Source organism: Vidua macroura, chromosome 14, assembly GCF_024509145.1.
Source record: "Vidua macroura isolate BioBank_ID:100142 chromosome 14, ASM2450914v1, whole genome shotgun sequence".
Taxonomy (NCBI): domain Eukaryota; kingdom Metazoa; phylum Chordata; class Aves; order Passeriformes; family Viduidae; genus Vidua; species Vidua macroura.
The window spans coordinates 15429832-15454159 of NC_071584.1; the positions used below are offsets into that span (position 1 = coordinate 15429832).

The window sequence follows — 24328 nt, forward strand, 5'->3', positions numbered from 1 at the left end:
TGGAACTCAATCCGAAATAGCTCCAAAGGAGGAAAATTTGGGGCAAATAAAGAAGACAAAGAAATGGAAAAGCAGAAGATTTAAGCCAGGCTTTGGAGAACAGAGGAGCTGCACACCTGGCTCACACCTGGCTGTCCCCACACCCCCTCATGCACCGGGGCACTCTGTGGGGTAACCTGGGTGTTACCCTAGGAATACCACATGGAAACATTGCAGGATTTTCCCTGCCTGGTGATTCAAGGCAGAAGGCAAAGGAAAAAGGACATAAAGTTACAGCCAGACTCAAAACTCCCTGCTCAGGCCTTCACTGGAGCCATGGCACAGGTCACAAGCTGCCGTTCGAGGACAGTTTTCAAGGCTGTAGATCCTGTTTAATATTCTCCTCCCAGGCCTCTTTGTTCCTCCAGGCTTGGGCCAGAATGAGAAATGTAAACCCGGAGCTGGGAAAGCCAGGAACAATTCCTGGGGTCTGCAAATCCAGCGAAAATCACCGTGGGGTGCGAACACTACGGGACAACTCCTGTGCATGGTTTCAGAGCGAGTTCAGGATCCAAAGGGTTCAGGACAGAGCTCGGAACTGCTGGAAGCTGCTCTGAAAATTTTTGCCTCGTCTCCAGTCAGCACTTCTCCAGCCCGGCTGTCAGCATTCCCGAAACCTCAGCCACGAGATCTCTGCTCGCAGGACATGGACGAGCTCCGGCTCCCAGCTCCCACACTTGGAAGCTCTCGGTGTTCTCCTCGCAGAGCACACACCCCGACAGCCAGACACAGCCCCCCCCGAGCCCCCCGAACACGCCCCTGCCACGGCTCCCATCTCCCGGGAGCGTCTCTTGGAGAACGTCTCCCCCTTGGCTCCATCGCCAATATTTGAGCTGTGCTGTAATTGGCCATGGAAGCCTCATGGCGTTGATGTTCGCCTTGATTAGCCGAACGTGCAAAGCACTTACAATGCAAATTTCCCTTTAAAATTCCGTTTCCTGCGAACCCTCAATGAATCAGCTGCGGAGATCTCCCACTGAGAGCTCTCCTGCCAGTAAAAGTTGATAGTGCTAATGTTTGTGGAGTGGGAGCGCACAAGGGGGAAGAAGCACTAAAGCAAACTCATCCAAAGCGTCAAATATTTGCAGAAAAATGCGCCCATTCTCTGCCCCGCTGTCCCGATTGTCGCCCCTCGCCCAGCTGATCGCAGCCGCCCCCCAGCTCTTCCTTTCAGCCCCAAGATGCAGCTGTGTTTTCTTTGTTCGCACTCCCTTTGCAAACGCTGCTCTTGCCTTATTGAAGTCTTTGAAAAATATTCTGTATAGAAACAATTCTGCCGACACATCAGATTTCTCCGGGCTCCCTCTCCCCGCTCCTGCCTCCCCCATTTGCATGAGAATGGCCGGGATGCTTCTGCAGCCATCACCTGGCACCGGGCTCCTTCTGCCCTCCCTGTGAGGTCATTTCCTCTGCACGCCGTGATGTCACCGGCCTCAGGGACACCTTGCTGATGGCAGGAGAGCAGCCGAGGTGGGCAGCGAGGCTCTGGCAGTTCCCCAGGACAGGGATGCAGGCCTGGCTGGCACAGAGATCCCGGCTCTTTCCTTCCTGCACTGCTCCATCCCAGCCTCTCCCAGCCACATCCACCCTCCCTGTGCGTCCCCAGCCCCAAACTTTCCTGCCCCCCACCACAGGGGATAACTGTGAGGGCTGTGACCGGTGCAGAGCATCGTCACCTTCTGGAAATACTGGTTTTAAAAGAGCCTTTTTCCAGGCAGGGGCTTCCCGGGGAGAGTGGGACAAAAGGAGCAGAAGGAGGTCAGGGCCCTGCACCAGAAGAGAAGGACGGGGAGGGACTTCCTCGAGAGAGGGGTAATTAATCACCACAAACTCTGCTCTGCCAAACCAGAGTCCAGCAGTCCCTCTGCTGCCTGCAGACCTGGAGGGGGTCCAGGTCTCATATCAAGGCTTGGTCGCAGACTCTGGGCTGGGAGGATCTGCTGGGGGCTCCATCCTGCACGGCACAGGATGTGGAAATGGCTTCAAAGCTCTGTGATAGTTTTACAACAGAGGGACCTGGCTCTCTCTGTGTGGGCCAGCTCCTCTGCCTCGCTGCAAGGCTTCCCAGTGTCTTTGAGGTCTGGCTAAAGTGTGCCACCATTCCCAGATATTCCCACAGGCTCCACCAGCTGCAGCGGTGTGTCCTTCCCAGAGTCCCGCTGAACATCCCACTGAGCCCTCCTGGGAGTCCAAGGTGTCTGATGGACAACAGGTCAGCAAGTTCCACCGGCCCAGCATTCCTGCAGGGCACCATCCACATGCCCAGGACTGGCTGAAAATGCTTCCTGGGAAAATCTCTACCCTGCTTTTCTAGGGATCCAAACCATCCTGGGATGAAAGTACAAAACCATCTCACAAGATTGCCTGGTGCAGGGATCGTGTGAGCTGTAGGTGTTGAGATAAAAAGCTGCTCCACATCTCCACATCTTGTCAAGTTTTATTAGTTTATGGGCCCTTCTGTGCTGCAGAGCTCTCCTGCCTCTGCCCCTGCTCCTCCTTCCCTCGTGGCACCACTGGATCCAGCCATCCCCTGGTGTCCCACCTGTGTCCCGGACGGGCTGTCGGACATCACATCACACCCTAAGCTCGCTGCTCAGCTAGAGAAAAGCCCCATGGCTGGAGCCAGTCCAACCCGGGCTGTCCTCCCCCTCCCTCCCTGGAGCAGAGGCCAGAGCAGTCAGGGTGGGCATGGCCCAGGCTGGGACCTCCCTGCCAGCAGCACGAGCCAGCTCTTTGTGTCCCATGGCGGGCAGGGAGCCCAGGTACGATCCCAGATCGATCTGATTTAGAGCCTGTCATCTTTTAAATCTCCCATTACTGTCATGGCCTCAGCTTTTCCTTCCTTTGTTTTCCAGATGGTATTTTTTCCATCTTATCTTCTTTCATCAAACTCTTGTTTCCTCCTTCTGGAATCACCACATTCCTGATCTATATGCAGATTAAACGCCGGGAACAGATGCTATTGTCAACTTTTATTAGGTTATTGCATTAAGAAAGGACGATATCTTTACAGTCATAATATAAAAGAAGACTCATCGTAAGTTTCATCTCCTGGAAGTGACAGCAGGAAAACAAAGGCTCTTCTGCACCAGAGCCACGGTCACAAATCAGGAGCTGTGTATGGATCCCCAGGTCTGTGGGAGGAGTAGAGGGATCCTGGGCGTGAGGGGCTGCACCAGGATTCCAGAGCTCAGCGCTGAGCTTCCTGGGAACCTCAGCCCCAGGAGAAGTGAACGATGGAGCCACTTGAGCAGTTTGTGTCACCCTCTCGATTTGTGCTCTGCTTAAAGAGCCCTCCTTGAGAGCTGAGCCCCCGTTCTGCCGTCAGGGCATGACTCTCCCCCATGCTTTGCCTCCTCGCTGGCTCTGCATTTCTTATTTACACACAGGCCTCCAGCTGCAGCTCTCATGCTGCAAAATTCATTCTGTGCTCTGCTCAGTGAGAGATAAGAGAGGCAGGAGAGCTGCCAGCTCCATGAGGAGGGAAGGGAGGGAAGGCACCCACAGCCTTTCTTCCCTCATGCTGGTTGGGAACTTGAACTTGGCTCCCTGAGCCAAAGGGAAAACATCTCCAACCAATGGAGCATTTGGGATTTGCTGGACACTTGGACTAGAGGGTTGTGAGTCCCTTGCAGATGACAATAGAGTTCTCTCCTCTCCTCTCCTCTCCTCTCCTCTCCTCTCCTCTCCTCTCCTCTCCTCTCCTCTCCTCTCCTCTCCTCTCCTCTCCTCTCCTCTCCTCTCCTCTCCTCTCCTCTCCTCTCCTCTCCTCTCCTCTCCTCTCCTCTCCTCTCCTCTCCTCTCCTCTCCTCTCCTCTCCTCTCCTCTCCTCTCCTCTCCTCTCCTCTCCTCTCCTCTCCTCTCCTCTCCTCTCCTCTCCTCTCCTCTCCTCTCCCCCTTCCCCTTCCCCTTCCCCTTCCCCTTCCCCTTCCCCTTCCCCTTCCCCTTCCCCTTCCCCTTCCCCTTCCCCTTCCCCTTCCCCTTCCCCTTCCCCTTCCCCTTCCCCTTCCCCTTCCCCCTCCCCTCCCCTCAGGGATGTGGCAGTGCTGGTTCCAGGGCAGACCTGTGCCCCTCTGCAGCTCCTTCCTGACATTCTCCCATCACTCTCCAGCTCTCCCCACATCTCTGCTCCCTCTTTGTTCCCCTTTCCCAGGCCTGACAAGCTGTGGCAGTTGGAAAGGAGGGATCTGGAAAAATGCACATGTGGGGTGCAAGAGAGGGAAGCGGGAGTGGGGAAGGCATCAGAGCACTGGCAGAGATGCCTCCTGCTGGAATCATTTATTTCCCCAGTCCCTGCTGGGATGTGCCAGGCTCTGGGAGCACCCACTCCATCACGGGTGGTGTTCTGAAGCTCTGCAGCCCTGGGGTCTCTGTCTTGTCCCTCTTGCCCTGAGTCCCAGTGATGGACACCGAACAAATCCCCATCAGACCCTCCGGCTCCCCCAGAGAGAGTTTAAAAAGTGCCAACAGAGCAATTTCCTGCTGCTTGCGGGGAGCAAACCCGAGTGAAAGCAGAGCAGAGGCAATGTAGGAGAAACTGGGCTAAGCTGCGCTTTCGGGAGCAGCCGGGTTTACACTCGGAGCTGTTTTCCTGGCAGCCATCCCGGAGCCTCTGCTGTGCCAGGGCTGCTGGGGAGGGGAAGCCGGGGGTCACGGGGGAGCTGGGGGGGCTCTGGGGAGCTGCTGCTCCCTCTCCCTGCTGGGATGGAACTGGGTTAATGGCACAGGCATTTTTAGGGCTGACTGGCCAAGCCGGTGCTGCTGCTGGTGCTTAACCTGGAGGCCGCATAAACCAGGGGAAGCAGAGCTCTCCCAGAAATGAGATTTTCTTCCAAGCACTCATCTTTATACTCCCATTTCCCAGCCCTGTGCTGGGAGTGGGGCAGGCACCCATCTCCCTCCTTTATCCTCACATTTTACTGTGTCACAGCAGCTCAGTGCAGAGACAAATTACAGTCCCAGGTGGACTCTGTGTCTCTCCCAGCAGCTGGCTCACAGAGTGCCTCTTTCCCCCCACCCCCTGCGCCAACATCAGCTTCAGGGGGATTATTTGAGCCCTGCATTGTTCCAGGCACTGCAGTCCCAGCCCTGGTGCTGCTGGTGACCACACGGCTCAGCAGCTCCTGCAGGTGAGGCTGCAGCTCCCTGGCATGCATGGAAACACTTTTAACTCCATTAGCCAGCACCTCCACGCTCGCTGGGCTGCAGCTGAAGCAGAGCAGCTTCAGCGGGGAAGCACCGAAGGCAACTTCTTGTCAGTGTGATTTGAAGTGACACTTTCCTTCCTTCCCGGCAGCTCTGAGAGACCTCCCGCTCTGCACCGCTCTGCTTTGGTCCTCGGGTTTTATCTCCTGAAATTCCCTCGTGCAGCAGCAGTGCTGGTGGGTGTGATTCAGCCTGCTCGCAGCTCGAGTGGCCTCACAGTGACAGGCAAAAAAAAAAAAAAAAAACCAGGAAAAGAGGACACAGCGATCCCTGTCAGCGGTGACATGTGGATGTCTTTGCAAGGGGCTGATGCCATCTATCCCCCTTCCCAAGGAAGCATCTCCTGGGCAGGATGAGCACAGCCTGTCCCATGGAGCACGGCGATCAGAGGGGCTCTGTCACTGTCCCCCATCCCGTGCCCAGCCCTCAGTGCAGGGGGGAACTGCTCCATCCCCAGCTCTGCCGAGGGGCTCCTCAGGGACCACGTCCTGCACCTGCAATTTCTTGGCTTGTGCAACCTGCACTCCAGGCATGTTTACATGAATTCCAATTGGAATCTGCATTCCAGCACGACTGAAGCTTTGCCTTGCACCCAAAGCCTTTGGTTTCCTTTTCCTTTCTCTTTTCCCCTCCTTTCCCCCCTGCCTTGTTGAGCTCCGTCCTGGTGTCCTGGCTGGGGCTGGCAGGCAGCAGGAGGGAGGTGACAGGAACCTGTGGCAGGCTGGGGACAGCCACTGGCTCCTGGGCTCAGCTGGGATGGGAGCTGGATCCCAGTTATTGATTGCAGGGATGCCGGGGATTTGGAACAAGCTGGATTGAGTAATGGGCTGTAATTTGGTCCAGGTTTTGCAAATACATTGATGAATATCCCACAAAGAAAAAAAGGAGCACAAGCTCTGTGGAGATTCCTGGGAGGAGGCAGAGCAGGGCTGTGTCTCCACGAGCTCCTGGGCTGTGTTCTCCTGGGGAAGCTCCTCATAGCAGCCACCAGCTCAGCAAATCCCAGCTGGATCCTCTGCAGGGGCTTTGGGAAGGGCTCAGGGCTGGGAGCTTTTTGCACCTCTCACCAGCCAGCTGGCACATAACTGCTTCCCACAACTGCTTCCCAGCCTCCCTGGCTTCCCTGGAGCAAGGTTTGAGGCTTGATCCTGATGCACCAATGGACACTTCTTTCCCTTCCTAAAAGCAGGTCTCAAAGACAGAGCCCAGGCTGGCCCTGAGCAGCCCCATCACACCTATCTTCCTCTCATTTTGCATTTTCCCTGTGCTTTTCCCCTCTTCTGCATCCTCTGGGATCTTTAGATCCAGAAATCAGGAAGATCACGAGCAGAGAGGCAGCGCTGGGCTGGTCTGGGGTCTTTGGTTTTGCACCACAGCAAGGCTGGAGGTGCTCAGGTTCAGGGGGACAAGGAACATCACTGAGGGACCCCACTCACTCCCTCTGGAGTTGGGGGGGCTCCCGGCTGCGTGCTGGAGAGGGAGGGTTTCAAAGGAACTCATCCCAAGGCCACATCTGCTGCATGTGTTTAAAACAACTCATTAAAGTTCCTGAAAGGCCTAAAAAATGAGTAATTCTCTAAATGAGGGAGGCTATAATAGCCTCTAACAAGCTGTAATCGGAGGCTGGTGAGCACCTCCGGAGCTCATGGGCTGGGGGGGGCCCCCCCGCCCCCAAAAACACGGGGATGGAACACGGGACCGTGGGGGTGGACATGGGCACGGGCAGGGAGGGTGCCTGGCATGAAAACGTGGGGAGAAAGCAAATATCAGCCAGGAACAAACAGATTTCAAGGGACACAAAGACTCCAGGAGATGTATGGGAGGAACCGGGCTCTGGTTGTAGTGGGGAACCACACCACCCCCCAGGGCTGGGTTTGTCCTGCTTTTCTGGGCAGAGGGAGCCTTCTCCTTCCCTTCCAGAAGAAAATACCAAGGCACAGGAGTCCAGCAGGGAGGAGAAGCCCAGGGAAATCCTGGGGAGCTTGTGCACAGTCCCCACAGCTCCAGGGGAGTTGGGATGGTGGGAGCTCCTCATCCCCCACTGTCTCTCCACTGGGAGATTCCGTGGCCAGGATGGAGGCCAGCCCGTGGTGGCAAGGGGGGACACTGCTCTGTGGGGTGCTGCAGTTGTCATCCAGCTGGATCTGGTGCTTTGAAAGTGATCAGAATTGATTTTCCTTCTCCACCAACTCCGTGTCAGCACACGCCGCTCCTTCCCCAAGCACCTCCTGCTGCCGCAGCGCCGGCATCGGCATGGGCTGGGGATGGAGCCACCAGGCTGCACCAGGCCTGGGCTGTCTTCCCACTGCCAGCGAGCAGATGACATTTCCCTGGGCTCCCAAAGAGCTGGAGCACATTGGAAATTCAGGATTCAAGATGTTCAGCTCTTGTGAACAGCTCACGCTTCTATACTGGGAGATGATGCACCAGGCTCCTGGCACAGCTCCGGGCTCTGACTTCATGGAGGGACATCACTCACGGAGCTGTGCCTCAGCCCGAGCCATGGCCCACCCACTCCTCTGGGGCTGCTGTGTCCTTGGGGTGAGGATATTCCCTGCAGGGAGAGGATTTGGGGTGGGAATTGGGGTCTGGTGCAGCCTCTGCCTGCCCAGAGCTGATGTCCCCCTTGAGAAGGAGGAGCCAGTGGGATACACAGGAGGAGATGCAAAGGACAATCAGAGCTGTGTTCCTGGCAAGCCTGGAGACATTTCACACGTTTTTCTTTGTCTCTTAAAGCTCCAGGCCCTGGAAAAGCAGGTCCAAAATGAAGATTTTGTTGAAAAACCACCTCGTGACCACAGGGAAAGAAAACACCAGAAACAGGAGCGAGGTGTCCCCAGAGCACCCTGAAGGGTGGGGGCAGAGCCCCATCAGCCTTGCTCCATCTCCTGAGAAGCACATTAGGACTTCTCTCAAAGTGTTTTTGGGTGGGCCTTGACTTCCAATCTCTCAGGTTGTCATTGGGGTGTTATTAAACAAAATCATTTAACTGAACCTGGGGCGTCCCTGCTCCCTTGGGAGTGTTACTGCAGGCTGGGCCCCTCTGGATTTCCTCTGCCTGAGGTCACCTATGCCTGAAATAGGATCCATGGCTGATCAGATGTGTCCCAGTAGACTCCAGGGCTGCTGAGGTTGTGAGCTCCTCCAGGAGCTCCTGCAGTGCTCTCTCCTCCCTCTGGAGCAGGCACCGTGTTTGGATGTGATCCTTGGAAGCTGGCGCTCCGGAGGCAGGGCAGGGCACAGGCTGATGTCACTGCTGCTGTCAGGGCGGGGGTTTATTTATCCAATTGTCATAATTAAATTCCAGTCAGTCATCCAGGTGTCCTGTCCAAGAGGAAGGTCAGGGAGAGAGGAAAGGAAATGTGAGAGAATCTCTCTCTTTTCCTCCTCCTCCGTTGTTGTTGTTGAGAGAGATATCTCTCTCTTTTCCTCCTCCTCCGTTGTTGTTGTTGAGAGAGAATCAGGGGAGAACGCGTGTGTGGGAGAACACGTGTGTGCTGTCCAGAGCATGAACAGCACAGGGACAGGAGCCTCTGGGCCCCTCCAGGGCTGGCACACACGGATGGCATCCCTGTGCCCTGGGACATCGTCCCCACACACCTGGGACAGGACCAGGAAGGAAGGAAGGAAGGAAGAAAGGAGGGAAAGAAGGATGGATGGATGGATGGATGGATGGATGGATGGATGGATGGATGGATGGATGGATGGATTTCTTTGCCCTTGCTTGCCCTCACCTTGGATTAGTGCTACCCTGGGAGGTGTGAACAGGGCTGGGGTATAAAGAGGAGGTGATGCCCTGGACCTGGGAATGTGGGGAGCACCCACCTGGGGACACTCTGGAGGGCTCACAGCTCATGATCTTGGTGTTTCCAAGCCTTTGGGCTCCAAGACTGGAGCCTTGGACCACCTCTTCTCCACCCAGAGGCAAGTTTCTCTGGAAACCAGGGAACAGGGGAAAATCCTCCCACCTCCCAGCTGCCCGCATGGCTCATGGCTCCAGAGCTGCCTTCCTCCCCCTCTCACACCTCCCTCCATTTCTGCAAGGCCCTGGGAGATGTTAGATCATTTTTCCAGCTCCTCCAGGTGTCCATAAAATTAGCTGCAGATTCCTCCTTGGAAAGGGGAGCAGCAGTGAGGAGGAAATCTGAATCCCCGGTGGTGCCCCCTCCCCATGGTTTTCCTGGGGAGGAGGAGCAGCTCTGTGGGTGGCAGGAGCACCCAGGGCTGTGCCAGGGGCTCTCCCCAGTGGGAGACCCTGCGGATGGGAGACAGCTCCCACCTTCACCCATGAACACCCAGGACCAGCGTCCCCTTTTGGCTCTTGCCCCTGTTTCACTGGAAGCCACCACTCTGGGGAGTGTGGGGAGAAGTGAGGATGGAGAAACCTTCAGCTCTGGCCAGAGGCCAGTGCTGGCCCAGAGGTCTCTGGCAGAGCCTGTGCCCTGCAGGACATCCCTGTCCCTGCAGGGAGGGTTCTGGGTGGCTGTGCCAGCTCTGTGCATGTGGAGCGTGAAGCCTTCAGGGCTGGAGAGAGCAAACAGCTCCACCAGGCACAGGGAGAGGGATAGTTTGAGGATGAGGTGGTGGCCAGCAGCAGGTCTGCCCTGGATCTTCATCACGTCTGGAATGTCAGAAATCTGCCCTCTGGGGGAGAGGGACAGGGCTGGGGCAGGTGGAGATGCTGGGGTGCAGAAGGAAGGGGGTGCAGAAGCCAGAGCCAATTCCTTCTCTTCTTCTGTTTCCTTTTTGTGCAGGCAGGAATGATCTCATGTTTTGTCTAATCTAAATTCTGTCAAGCAAGCAGGGAGCAGAAAAAAAGAGACGGAAAGCGAGCAAGGGAAAGCTGCACAGTTAATAAAAATCTGCCAGACACATGTTCCTGAGTCCAGGGAGGGGAGGGGGAGCCGGGATGTACAGAGCCTTGGGAGAGAACGGGAAGGAGGGCTGGGGGTCTGTGAACCCCCTGTGCTGAGATTCATCCTCTCCTTCACCTGGTGAGAGCTTTTCAGCCAAGGCACGGCCACCCTGGGGCTCCCTGTCACAACCTGGCTGGGCTCACTGGTGGCTGCCACTTGGGTTGGTGGCCACAGGCCCCTGTGTCCTTTTACCTGTGTCTCCAATGCCTCCCAAGGTCATTAGGAAGGAAGGAAGGAAGGAATGCCAAACACACCAGCAGCTTCCCTTCCTTCCCTCACATGGCACGTTTGCTCTGTGCTGTCTCACTCACTAAATCACAGAGCGGGACAGACGCTCCCTCGGACGTGCGTGTGGAGGGAGCCTGAGGGAAGGCTCAGAAAAACCTTTGCTTTTCATTCTCATCCTCCAAAAAGCTTTTCTCACCTGATAGATTTCACCGACTTTTGTTTTCCTTCGCACAGCATCCGCACGTGGAGGAGCGCGGGGCTGTGGGAGGCACGGCCGGGAGGAGCAGCGTGCCTCGGGGGCACGGCTGGAGCCACCACACCGTCACAAGGGGTGGCTTTGCTTTGAAATGTGGCTTTTCTCAGCCAGAGCTGTTCCTTTCCTGGCGACAGAGGCGTTTGTGCCAGCAAAAAGGGGGAGGTGTTATGGGGGTAGGAAGGGGAGGCTGGAGGTGGGAGCAGCCCAGTTTGTCCCCACTGCTGGCTCATGGTGGCAAATGCTTGTCACATTGTCTTCGTGTCACATCCACACTCAGCTGCCAGCACGACAACTTCCCAGGGGAGAGGAGTCCTTGCCAGTGTCCCTGTCAGTGTCCCTGTCAGAGTCCCTGCCGGGCTGTCTTTGGCACGGTGTGTTCTGGCTCATCTGTGTGGCCTCATCACGGAGCTGGGTGGCTCCAGTGTCCCCCAAAGGCAGCAGGATCACCAGCAGGACCATTCAAAGGTGGCCTCTCCCCCCGTGTCTCCAGGAGATCATGGGTTGGGAGCTGCTTCCAGGTTTCTGGTACCCAGCTTTGGCTGGCACCTCCTGCAGGTGCCTGTCCCAGATGTGTCCAGGGATGTCCCTCCATCCTCCCCACAGCGACATGGCCCCGGGAGGGGCTGTGCGGGGACAGGGTGTGAGCGGCCTGAGGAGAACAATTCAGTCCCACGGAGCACGGGGGGAGCAGAGATGGAGACCAGGGAGTGCAAGGGAAGAACTCTGAGCTCTGATCGAGGTCTCCAAATGAGGATCCTAAAATACATTCCCAAGCCACAGAAACCACACTGGAAAATTGGCTTCGGGTTCCGTGCTGCCAGGGATGGAGAGGGGGCTCGGCAGAGCCCAGATGGGGCCTCTTGGTGTCGATTAACAAAACAAACAAACAGCGTTGCCCTAATGAGCTCCGGCTCCGAGGGGAGGAGGGGACTGGGACCGGCTGCCACCGCTGCCTTTGCGCTGGCTCTGGGGGCCCGGCCCGCAGTCAGGCAATGCCCGTGGCCCTTCCCGGGATGACATTCCCCCGATCCCACAGTGTGCTTCGCAGGCACTGGGGGATGTCACCAGCATCTTCCTGCGTGTCCCCGCATGGTTTGGCCTCTCACATTCCTATTGTTTTACCGCAGGACAAAGTGTTCAATCCCAGCCTGTGTCCCTCTGGGATGGATCTTTCACAGCACGTTTCCAGGAGGGGACACGGATTTTGCCTGGTGCTGGCACTGGTGCCCTGGGTGGCTCTGCCCGGGGTGTCCCCCAGGGGTGAGCTCTGTGCTCCCCTGGGTGTGGAGGGGCAGCCCCGCTCCCAGCCCTGCCCTTCCACCCCGGAGCCAGGCAGGAATCACACCAGCACTGGGCTGCTTGTAATAAAATCCCAGTGCTTGTAAAACCCCTTTCAAGTGAGACCCCAGATGGGATTTTCCCCTCTCCGCCTGGCCGCAGCAGTGACGGAGCCAGACCTGTGGTAACTGAGCTGGGGCTCCACTCCAGGGGCTTTTCCCCACTCCCTCTTCACCTTCTTCCCGTCTCCAGGGTCCATCGAAGCTCTCAGTTAACTGCTGGTGCTGGGAGAGACGCCACCCCCAGCAGGGACCCTCTGCTCCTGCCACGGGGAGCAGGCGGGGAGCACAAACCACCCTGGAGCTCAGCACCTCTCCAAGTCCTCAGTGACGTCAAAGGTCCCTTCCAACCCAAAGCGCTTTGTGATTCCATGATTCTCATCACCAACAGGCCTTCACACAGTTTGTGTGCACCCAAGACCTGAACATGTGACACCAGAGGCACAAAAGCTCGAGAGAGAGATGCATGCTGGTGCCAAGATTCAGCTGATTTTCCATCATACTTATTTACAGCACCCTGGGTGTATCCCTGCATCTCACTCATGCTCCAAACATCCTGGTTTTCCTGCTGTTGTCCTGGAACACGAGGTGGCTTCAGGGGGCCTGGTGTGCTGGGGCAGTAATGAAACCCGGCTGGGAGCCATCGCTTCTTTATCTCCCCACTCCAAGTTCCTGAGGACCACATTTTTTAATTTGTGTTGGATAAACAGTATGGGATTGTGTACGCAAAGAAGCTCTAATTATCCCCTGGGGTTGTGTTTCCTTAAAGGAAATGAACTGGGCACGGTGTTCCCTCTGGAGAGGCGCACCGGAGCAATCGCTTCCAGATTTCTCCCAGTGCCACGAGAATCCTCAGCTCCAGCAGTCCCCAGGAGAGCAGAGGGTGCTGTGTGCTCTCCTGGGGACTGCCCCCATGGACATGGAGGGGGTCTTCCTGCAGGAATAAACTCATAAATAAATCGTGGGGGCCTCTAGCACAGTGGGGGCCTTTCAGTCTAGGAAGGAGACCTGAGCCTTGGGAAGGAGTTTGGAACCCTGTGCATCAGGGGAGTGGATCAGGCACTCAGAGCTGCCCAACAATGTGGGGCACCCCGGGCTTTGCTCCCCTTTCCTGCAGATTTAATCCCCCCCACAGCTCTGCTCCATGTCACAGAATCCTGGAGTGGTTTGGATTGGAAGGGACCTTAAAGATCACCCAGTTCCACTTTCCCAGGGTGCTCCAAGCTCCATCCAACCTGGTCCTGGACACTTCCAGGGATGGGGCAGCTGCAGCTTCTCTGGGCAGCCTGTGCCAGGGCCTCACAATCCTTGCAGGGTGAATTTCTTCAGGGATGGATTCCTTCCCAATATCCCACCTAACCCTGCCCTCTGGCAGTGGGAAACAATTCCCCCTTGTCTGTCCCTCCAGGCCCTTGTCCAAAGTACCTTTCCAGCTCTCCTGGAGCTCTTGCTGCTGTAGAAATGCCACCTTGTGTCCCCACAGAGTCCAGGTTCTCTGGGCAACTCCCAAAGTCACAGCTGCTCCCAGATAACCCACAGGCATCATCTGCCCATGTGAGGGAGCTGATCCATGAATCCTCGGTATTTATCCCGCTCCACGACACTCACCAATCTCTATTTACACTGCTGACAGCAGCTCCAGGCTATTTTTAGGCTTTATTGCTGATTGTATCATCAATGTTCTGGGCAGTTAACTTGGCAGCAGGGGAGTAAATTCCGGGGGCTTCACCCCTCTGGGACCTGACATCCATCCCTGCTTATGGAGAGTGGAATCCAAGGTGGAGCCTCCTCTTACCCAGTAGCCTTCATGGATCATCTGGTAACTGCTCTGATGGGCAGCCAGGGATGGCACCAGTGCCCAGGGAGGGCTCTGAGCCCCCTGAGCCTCCCGAGCTCACTGCCCTTCCCAAGAGTTGGCTTTCGTCATTCCTAGACTGGGAGCCAGGTGCTCCATTGACATCAGCAGGGCCAGGCAGAGCCAGAGCTGGGATTCTGTCAGGGACACAGAGGGTCCAGGGGGTGGAATGAGCCCAGATTGGGTCAGAGAACACAGAGTTTTGGGGAGGGGATCCCAGAGTTTTGGGGGTTTGTGCAGGAGTTGGGTAGGACTGCCTGGCAGTGCTTCGAGATCCCTCTGGTGTGTGAGGAAGACGAAGAGGGCCACACATGGATGCAGAGTGGATGGGTGTGGATGGGAAGTGGGGGATGTCGGCCCCTCGCTGTCCCCAGCCCCCCAAACCCCCTCCTTTGTTAGCAAACTGCAGTGAGGGGCCACAGCTGCCCCAGTGTAACCCAAACCCATTCCCGGGGCTCGCTCGCTGGGAACCGGCTCTGCCGAAGGATTTAAATTCAATTTGTTTTATTGAAGTTCCTTTATTTTCCCCCAACCAATGCATCAAACTCTCACTTTACTGAGATCAGCTGCTTTCGGCCCTCCCTGACGCCCCTCCTCTGCTCCCCCTCCCTCGCCCCCCACATCCCACTGTCTGGATGAGCCTCTAATTCTTTCTCCTCTTTCAAGCCCACCAACGCTTCCTGCGGTATGAGCCGTAGAAATGCCATGAATTTCCTTTGTGTTCCTGCATGAAGAAGGCGGAGGGGGGAAGGAGGAAAAGCACAGCGCGTGGCAGCGCTCGGGCTGACAATAATCTCTGCGGTTTTTCTCCCAGCCCCAAGTTTATCCCTGTGCAATTCAGCGTAGGAAAGCTAATAACGACGTGTCAGGAAGAGCTGATGGATATTTGCAGAGTTGAGCAGCGGGGCCAGCGCTGCTCCTGCTCTCCCATCCAGTGCTTAGTCGGGGCTGAAGGCTCCGGCCCTTTCGTGCTTTTTAATATTAGTGATTTATAGGGGCGGTGTCTTTTATTTTTGAGGCTTGTTTCATTCCCCCTCCTGCCCACAACCCCCAAAACCCCAAATCCCTGCCTTGATTGCACCTTGGCAGCTCCACCCTGCTGGGGTCTGCATGGGGACAGAGCCCAGCACCCTGCAGGGACCCACCCAGTGGCACCAGGACGTCTCACCTGGCTCCCATTCCCACTCCATTGACCAAACAGGGTGACATCAGACAACGGGCAGTGCCCAGGCAAGCCAGGCCCATTATCCTGCTGCTCCTGCATTCCTGAGCATGGCTGGGCTCTGGGATGGACCATGGCCCTGCCCGGATTGGTGGCCCTGCAGATCTGTCAGTGCTGGGAGCCAGCTGCGGGAAGGGTGGGAGGTGTGTGGCTGCTGGAGGTTGGACATTCTCATTGTCCCTCTCTCACCCTGTGCAGGAGGGGCCCAGCCTGGGGCTGGGGCACCCAGTGTCCCCAGGCATGGGGACATCGCTGGCCTGGCTGCCCCCAGAGGTAGAAAAACCTGTGAGTCCCCCATGGCTGCACTACAGAAGGGACAGAGCTGCTGTGTCCCTCCGGAGGGACTGAGATTTCCAGGGATATGTCCTGTCTAGAGGAGATAATCCAGGAGCTGCCCTTGTCCCAGGCCTCCCTGCCCACCATCACAACTCTCTGGACAGGATGGGACATGGGGAGGGTGCTGGGGCTGAGTTGTCCCTGTTCCAGCAGCTCCTACAGGCATTCCCAGAGCTGCAGTGGGAAAGCCAGGCTGGCTCACAAGGTTTCAAGAGCTGCTCCAAGTTTCTGATATTTTAAAGGATTTGTCTACAACATTTATTTATTTGGGTTCCTTAAATCAGTGGAGGGAATTGCCGGAGGCTCACAAGAATTCCCAGAGCTCCTGGCTGGCATCAGACAGGGGTGAGGGAAAACACAAACCTTTTAAAGCAGAAGAAAATAAAAAAGACAAAGGACTAAATTGCTGCTTTCACTACCTGTGACCTCAGAGTCACAAATAACGGGGACAAGGTAATGAAATCTTTGGGCTGAGCACAGCATCTTCTGCTGTTCCAGGATTTTGGCTGCACTGGCGGCAGCTCAGGCCTTACACCTCACAGATGGCTTGTTCTGGGGAGATTCCCAAGTTACTCTTCCCTCTCTGCCTTTTCATACAAAATGGGACCATCTGTCTCTTCCTCCTCCCATTTTCTCTCTCTGTGCTCACTGCACATCCAGGGCCCTTCTTCCCCGGAGTCTTCTTGGGGAGCACGACTGGGCTCTGACCTTGCCCAGCTCCTGCTGGCCACGGTGACCCCTGGGCTCTCCCCACCTTTGCAGGGGTTGCAGTAATTCCTAATCGTGAGCAATATCTCACATTAAGCGTACAATCCCTGCTGGGCTGAGCTGGTTGGTCCCTGCAGAGATCTCCTGAGTCACACCGACTGCACACGCTGCACCTGGCTGCTCATTTCGGGTCTTGCCATTACAAGGAACTTCTGTTTTCCCATTTATTTGTCCCCAGGCTGCTGTGGCACGTGTCCCTGGGCACTGGTATGCTCCATTCACACAGCCCTAAAGGGACTGGGAGGGAGCACAGTGGAATCATCTGCTCGATTTTGAGTCAAGAGCTGAGGGTTGCACACACATCTGTGGACAGAATTCTGCATTACCCATGGCCTGGCACAGCTGTGCACCAGTGCTCGAGAAGGTCCAGGGTGAGTGCCTGCCTTATCACACCTGCTTTATCACACCTGCTTTATCACACCTGCATCCCTCCGTGGGCTCACACTGTGTGGGATGCGTGCATCCCATGGGATCACCCCGTGTGGGACGGTGCGTCCTGCCCAGGGTGTGGATGGAGCTGCGAGGTGAGGGAATAGGAAAGGTCAGCGGTGGGGTGTGGTGTGTGTTTTTGTGGGGAAGGAGGGTGAGAAGGGTAGGGGGGCAGGATTGCCCTGAATCACCCCAGCCCCCCATGGCAGCAGCTTCTCCCCCTGCCCTTCCCCAGCCGTGCCCTGCCGAGGTGAAAACCTGGTTATTTCCTCAGGGGAGAACCAACAACGTCCCCCAGCTCTGGGCTCTTCTGCTTGATTATCCCACTGCCTGCACCCGCCACTCGCCGTGGAGAGTCCCCGCACCGGAGCTGCAGAAACAATTATGTTTTCATTACCAAAGCAAATTAAGGCGCTTGCTTAATCGAGTTTATTAAATACCAGTGAAGTCCCTGGGTGAATGGATGGCAAAGCAGCTTCCTGTGCTCGGCTCAGGGAGGAAACAGAAATGTAATCAAGGCGAGGGATGGCAGGGCTGGCAGGGCTGGCTGGGCTGGGCTGGGCTGGGCTGGGTGGGCGCCTGCCCGGTTCCCGTGGGATGTGCCCCGTTCCTGGAGAGTGCTGGCCCGGCTCAGGGACCCTCTTGGAGGTCTCTGCCCCCGGGCCCTCTCCTGCCACGGACACCCCCGCGAAGCTGGGGGGGCTCAGCGGGAGCAGCGTGGGGGCAGCTGCAGGGTAACCCCGTTTCTCCTCGGGATCGGCAGTTTTCCTCTCGCTCCCATCGCAGCCTTTGGCGGGTTATTTTTAGCTCCCTTATTTCCCTCAGGCCAACTTTTCTGTAACATTTCATCCCTTTCTCTGTGTTTCTGGTTGTTATTTTCCTCCTTCAAGCCGCCTTCTCCTGCAGAGCTCCATCTGCCTTCCCCCTCTCCAGCCTCTGCGGGATGAGGGGCGAGAACTCGGAGCGGGGCTGGGGCCGGGCGAGGCTGAGCCGGGCTGCCAGCAGGGAAGGGCTCCTGGGGCGGGATTTTGGGAAGCTCTCCCAACATCGCCAAAGGGACTGCGCCGGGGTCAGGCGGGAGGAGCTGGAAATCCCCTGCAGTGCCCCAGCGAGCGGCTGCTGCGCTCCGGCAGTTCTGCCAGGCAGCAGTGAGGAGAGGTGAGGGAGGCTCAAGGAACCCCAAATCCGCGGCTGATTCCCTGCACCCTTCACCAGGAGCGGTCCCTGGCTATGACAAGGGGATTTGCCCCATGCCAAGACCTCCCGCGGGAGAGTGAAGGTTGTGGAGAGGAGCTTGAGAGAGGCTCGTGTCCCCTGGGGCTCACAGGACCTTGTCAGCAGGGTGACACAGGTGCTGGGTGTCCTCCTGTGCTGCCCAGGGCCTCTGTCACAGGGCACTGGGACACTGGGGAGCTCCCTCGTCCCCCAGGTATTATTTGTCATTGAGCCTTCCTGTGCCACACAGATGAATGGATTCTAACAGACCAAACCTGGCTTATTAAAAGAAAAGATAACCAAAATGTCAGGGCTGATTTGAAATGGAAAACAGGGCCTGGAAAGAAAAAATAAAGAAGGTCTAGACTGTTTTCTCTTGAAGTGCATCAGGGGACCAGGCATGGCCTCTTCCCAGCTTCTCTTTGTCCTTCCTTCCTTTTCCTCCAAAGTGCTTCTGAAGTCTTCGTTGCTCCTTTTGCAGGTCCATCCCTCGCCAGCACAGCTCGGGCGGCAGCGGGGCCGGGGGGAGGGGCTCTGGCGGGGGTTCTGTGCCCTGGCTTTGTGCCCAGAGGTGGGCAGAGGCTGGGGGATGCCCGTTCCATCGCCTCCTCCTCCCCAGGCAGGGAAAAGCAGGTGAGCTGTGCACGGTGCCCCGTGCCCAGCGCCCTGGCAGCAGCCGGGGGGACCCCCTCTGTCCATCCCTGCCGCCTTTGTCCCCCCCGCAGAGGGGGAGCCTAGACTTTCTCCTTCTGTGCTCGTTTCTCTTCCTTCTGTCAGCACTGTAGGACCTCGGAGGACTCGGGGCAGGTTTTGGATCTCTCCACTTGCTCTCCCGAGGGCTGGTGTTCCAACACCGGCGGCTCCAGCCACTGAGAACCCTGGGTGTCTCCCCCCCAGACACGTGCCTGAGCTCTGGGGACGGCTCCCAGCGCTGGATTTGGGACATCTCCCAGCCCTGCCATCACCCCAGAGCCCAGCAGTGCCTCTGCCCCTCGCAGCCCCAGGAGGGGAGGGGGATTTGTGCCTCCAGCTGCTCCCTGCTGGTTCCCATCCCCTCCTCCCTTGCCGACCTCACACCTGGGATATGCCACACCTGGGACACCCCACACCAAATCACCCCAGGGAGAAACCCAGGAGGTCGTTGATGGCTTGGATTGAGCAGCAAACCCAGGTTTATTCATAAACCAGGATATTCATATTTTATAACATGAAATCTCTGCTTGCTCTGTGAGGGCCTGGGAGCTCAGTGCCTTTCAAGCTCCTGAATAGCAAAATAAGGCTTGAAAGGAACACTGCTGGGATCTTTTCCATCATTTAAAGCAGGGGGTTTAATTCTTTCTGTTTCCATCTCCCTCTCCTTTCCTTCCCTCCCTCTCTTCTCTTCCCTCAGTCTCCAGCGAGGATGTTCCAAGGAGGCCACCAGCTTCAGGGCCGGGGCGAGTAGGGGGTCGCACTGAACGATGGGGGGCTGGAAGATGCATCTTCATGGCTGGGAGTCACTCGTGGGGCTCCCTGAGCTAGGAAAGAGCAAAGATTCCAGGCCCAGCGGTTCCCCATCAGGTGCCACCGGCAGCGCGTGCGGAGTGTCACCTCCGGGGCGCGGGGGGCCGGGGGAGCGTCGAACCCCCGGGACCGGGGGACGCTCCGGGGTCCTTGTCCTGCGCAGCGCCGCGGTCCCTGCAGGTTCTGGAGGTGGAAGGGCTGATGGAGGCGGCCGGGGGGAGCGGGAGGGCCGAGACCGGAGGGGCCGAGACCGGGGGGACCGGGGCGGGGCCGGGCGGGGCGGCGGCACCTGGGGCCCGGCAGTACCCAGAGCTGCCGCCAGGGGGCGAGCGCGGCTAAGGAGAGCCGGGGAAGGAAGAGAAGAGAAGAGAAGAGAAGAGAAGAGAAGAGAAGAGAAGAGAAGAGAAGAGAAGAGAAGAGAAGAGAAGAGAAGAGAAGAGAGAGAGAAGAGAAGAGAAGAGAAGAGAAGAGAGAGAGAGAAGAGAAGAGAGAGAGGAGAAGAGAAGAGAAGAGAAGAGAGAGAAGAGAAGAGAAGAGAAGAGAAGAGAAGAGAAGAAGAGAAGAGAAGAGAGAGAGGAGAAGAGAGGAGAGGAGAAGAGAAGAGAGAAGAAAGAGAAGAGAAGAGAAGAGAAGAGAAGAGAAGAGAGAGAAGAGAAGAGAGAAGAGAAGAGAAGAGAAGAGAAGAGAAGAGAAGAGAAGAGAAGAGAAGAGAAGAGAGTCAGCCTGGAGGAAAAGGAAGAAAGGAAGAAAGGAAAGGAAGGAAGGAGGGAAGGAAGGAAGGAAGGAAGGAAGGAAGGAAGGAAGGAAGGAAGGAAGGAAGGAAGGAAGGAAGGAAGGAAGGAAGGAAGGAAGGAATGAAGGAAGGAAGGAAGGAAGGAAGGAAGGAAGGAAGGAAGGAAGGAAGGAAGGAAGGAAGGAAGGAAGGAAGGAAGGAAGGAAGGAAGGCAAGGCAGTTACTCATGAGCTGTGGCGTAGGACAAACACAGCTGACCTGACTCTTACAGGTGTCACAGCTGGAGGGTCTGTCCCGCTTTGATGGCATCACCGTTTGTGCCACTCACCCAGACCAACACCCCCAGGACTCCGAAATGCCTCCGGAATGCAGCAATGCTGGGCTGCTCTGTGGGAAGTGGAATCACAGCAGAGACAACGGAAATCAAAGTGGAGGGATTGGGAAATGGCCTGTCCTGGCCTTCCACTGAGGCTCGAGCCAAAGATGGGCTCCAGAAGGGTCTCTCTGGGTCAGTGACTCTGGCATCTGCACTTCAGGATTTGTTTGCACCTTCCTAGCAGGCACAGGAGAGCAGGACCCCTATCCCAGGGACACGGCTCACCTCGGCAGAGCCAGGAGCAGTGGGAAGGGAAGCTGACAGGGTGTTAAATGACTCTCAAGTCAGGTTTGTTTAGAACCTTTTAGTTTCAAGGAATTTTTTCTTTCTTTTTGAGGAAGGGTTGAATTTCAGGCAAAAGCCCATTAGTAAATGTCTCCTTGATCTTACACTGGTTTGGTTTGCTGAGTGTCCACAGGGACTGATACCAAAACAAGCCACTGTCAGCCAAGGCCAACGAGGTCAGGAAGGGATGAGAAGGGATGTGCTGGATCTACCACGGTGACGCTGGATGAGTCCAGGCTTGGTGGCTTAGGCTGCCCAGAGCAGCTCTGGCTGCCCCTGGATCCCTGGAAGTGTCTCAGGCCAGGCTGGATGGGGCTTGGAGCAACCTGGGCTAGTGGAAGGTGTCCCTGCCCATGGTGGAGAGACTGGATGGGCTTTAAGGTCCCTTCCAACCCAAACCATTCTGTGATTCCATGACTTGAGGACACGCTGGTTTTCCATGTGAGTGTCTCTGCACGGCAAATGAGGAATGAGGCGGATCCTGCTCTCCTGCTGGGGGGCTCTGCAGCCCTGGGGAAGCGAGGAGCACCTGCTCCCCACAGTCACGCATGGAAGGGATTTGCAGAGTTAGCTCAGCTTTGAAGTCAACTCGTCAGCACAATTCCAGGTGTGGAGTGGGTTCACGGGGGAAACTCAAGAAAATAAACAGCTGGGTGAGAGCAGCCAGCAAAATAAACCCACCAGAGCTCTGTGTGGGGCTTTGCTGGAGCAGCTGATGAGCTCACGGAGCAGCACCAGCACAGGGAACAAATCCCGTGGCCCCGGTGCGAGCTCAGCTCAGCTCCTGGTGACTCTGGAGTTGCCTCTCCGTGAGGTGGGGATGGATCTCCACACCCTGTCACAGCCAGGACACGGAGCCTCGGCAGGGATGCGGCTGCGCTGAGAAGCCGCCGGATCTTCCTTTGAACGGTGAGGGAATTCAGAGGCGGCTTTGAGGGTCTAAAGGGAAAAAGCAAAGAGAGAAAGAAAAAAGGAGGTGAGTGTGCGAAGTTGGGTGTTTCTATAGCAGCAGCAGCAGCAGCAGCACCCCGTGCTCAGCGCCGGGAGCAGGTGGGAGCGCCCGTCACTCAGCACAGCGTGGTGACAGAGCTGGCAGCCGCCTGATAAGAGCTGCTGCCTCCACGGCTGGGGTCCCACCAGCTCTGGGGATGGATCCCTTCCCTGGGAGGCTGCTGGAGATGGGGGAGGAGGAAAGCATGGGAGGAGGCAGCGCTGGGTGGCACCAAGGGGACAAAACGCCCGGTTCCTCTGGCGTTTCCCACCTGAGGGGCTGTTCTGGAGCAAGAGGCTCTTCTCCCAAAGAGCCGAGTCCCAGGAGGCAGCCATGGGCATGGAGGCCATGGGGAAAGGGGCAGGGGGGGCTCTGTGCTCCCCCACCAGGCAGTGGGTGACAGGAGCTCCAGGGGCAGTGGGACGGGGACAGAGCAGCCAGAACAAACCTTCCTGTGCCCAGCGGAGTGTCCTGAGGACAGGAACTGCAAGAGCTGGTGCCGAGTCAAGAGAGCAGCTGAGAAAACACATTAATGCACCATAAAGAATGTCTTTGCTTCCCAATGATCTTTTTTATTACTATTATTTATTCATTTATACGCCACTGCCTTGCTTTTTTTTTTTTTTTTTTTTTTTTTTTTCCCTTTTCTTTTTTCTTCTCCTTTTTTTCTCCTCTCCCAGCTCTTTCAGTGCCTCATACCACCCTCTCCACCCCTGGAGACTGCATTCAAACTCTGTCTGATGCTGAGGGCTGGCTGGGGGGGGTCCGGGGCCATCAGCATGCCTGGCACACGCCAAGCCCAGCAGAGCAGTGCTGGGCCCGGCCACGGCTCCTCCAGCCTCCAAATATTTGGATTCTAAAAAGGCTGGGATAGAAACACCAAGAAAAATAAATATTTTACAAACACAGTAACCGAAAACCTAAACAGGAACCGGCCGCCTCTTTCTGCCCAGGGCACGCTACTGAAGCGGAGCTTGGATGTCACAGCTGTGGCACTGACACTTTATTTCCTTACAAAGGAATGTTCTGTGGCTGCAGCATCGCATGAGGCCACTCCCATGGAGTTCGGGAAGAACAAAACCTGTCTCGGGATGCTGGGCAGCTCCTGGGCTGGGAATGTCCCTCTGCTCCCCTGCAGGCTCTGGGCACAGCTCAGGAAATCAAACCCGGCCTCCTCCACACCCCGGGAAGGCACGAGGGGAGCCAGGACCTGGCCAGGCTCTGGAGGTGAAGGGTGGAATGTTCATTGCCCCAGGAGTCCCATGGGGAGCCCTGCCCTGGCCAAGCTCAGGGACTGAAGCACAAGGGGAAAATCCCTGCTCGGGGCAGGGGGACTGCGGGCTGGGATCTGGTGCTGGCTGCAAGAGACAGAACCACAAAGTCCTGAGCAGGATCCTCCTGGGCAGGGGATGGGGCAGGCCTGGGGACCCTCCCCATGCTTTAGCAGCACAGGGACTCCAACGCCTTCCACCACCCTCACTGGCCCACGGGCCTGTGCTGGTGACTGGAGGCATCTCCTGTGTCAGCCTGGAAATGCTCCCACCAGGCTCAATCCCTCACCATCCCATTTCTGACACTGTGAGTGCCACCAGCTGGGACCATTGCCCTCGGGAAGCGGCTGAGCCCTTTCAGTCAGCAGTTTGTTGGCTCCAGTTCACGTTCTCTGCAGAGCAAAGGAGACCTTGTCCCTTTGACTCGTTATTTAGGGGTCCCTCAGGACCCAGAGACACAGATCCTTCTCTGGGAGAGGAGGAGGAGGGTAGATGGTCCTAAACCAAAAAGGAACAAGATGTTCCAGTGCATGGTCCTGCGGTCACTGGCTCAGCTTAGCTGGGGACTGGTCACAGAGGGCCACCGTCATGGCACAGCTATCCCTGGTCCTTCCAAATTGCTCCCTCTGCAGAGCTGTGGGGCTGTGAATGAGCACGAGGGGCTTTAGTGGCCTCTCAGCCCTGGACACAGGACAGGACAGACCCTCAGGCTCCTCCTGCTGCCCCTCCAGCCTCCCAGCCATGCCCAGGCCCCCGAGCTGACACCCAGCCCCTGTGCCTGCTCCCCGCTCCGGCTCTGGGGAGGGCTCCGTGTGCCTGGGGCTCTCTGGGGTGGTGGTGGAGCCTTTTTGTTGTGGTTGTTATTTTTAATCTGCATATTGTTCTGGATTTGCGTCAGAGACAGCAGGTTGGAGAAACGTGCCTGGCTCTTGGAGCACAACGTGGCAAGGTTGGCAGTGCCCTCCAGCTCCAGGGGAACGCGCTGCCTCCGGCAGCCGCCGGATCCAGCAGGGCTGGGCCGAGCCCCAACACTCACCCCAAGGTTTGCAGCAGTTTTCAGTCACTCCTCGCTTCCAGCCCCAAAAGCCAGGCCCTGAGGATGAGCAGGGTAGTGAGGAAGGGGCTCTCAGCACCAGAGCGAGAACAGGATTTGGTCCCGTGGGGCTGCCCTGTGGGACAGGAGCTCATCCGACCCCTGGGCACGAGGGATCCCCCAGCATCCCACCCTCTGCTGCACAGGCAGGTGCTGAAGAACCAGCAGAGTCACATCCTGCCCCGGAAGCTCAGAAATGCCAGCCTGGGGAGCCTGGAGCACCCCGTGTGCATCAGTCCCGAGCAGCTGGTGGGGACAATCCCTGACTGC

At 56.9% G+C, this 24328-nt stretch overlaps 2 long non-coding RNA genes across 2 annotated transcripts; both read left to right on the top strand.

Moving 5' to 3' along the window:
* The first annotated feature begins 1528 nt into the window (after nucleotides 1-1528).
* Nucleotides 1529-2782, top strand: LOC128814618 (uncharacterized). Its single transcript, XR_008439427.1, has 4 exons — nucleotides 1529-1633; nucleotides 1754-1851; nucleotides 2147-2251; nucleotides 2354-2782. It is a non-coding gene; the product is annotated as an uncharacterized LOC128814618 (long non-coding RNA).
* A 9620-nt stretch (nucleotides 2783-12402) lies between these two features.
* Nucleotides 12403-12941, top strand: LOC128814625 (uncharacterized). Its single transcript, XR_008439429.1, has 2 exons — nucleotides 12403-12569; nucleotides 12751-12941. It is a non-coding gene; the product is annotated as an uncharacterized LOC128814625 (long non-coding RNA).
* The last annotated feature ends 11387 nt before the right edge of the window (nucleotides 12942-24328 follow it).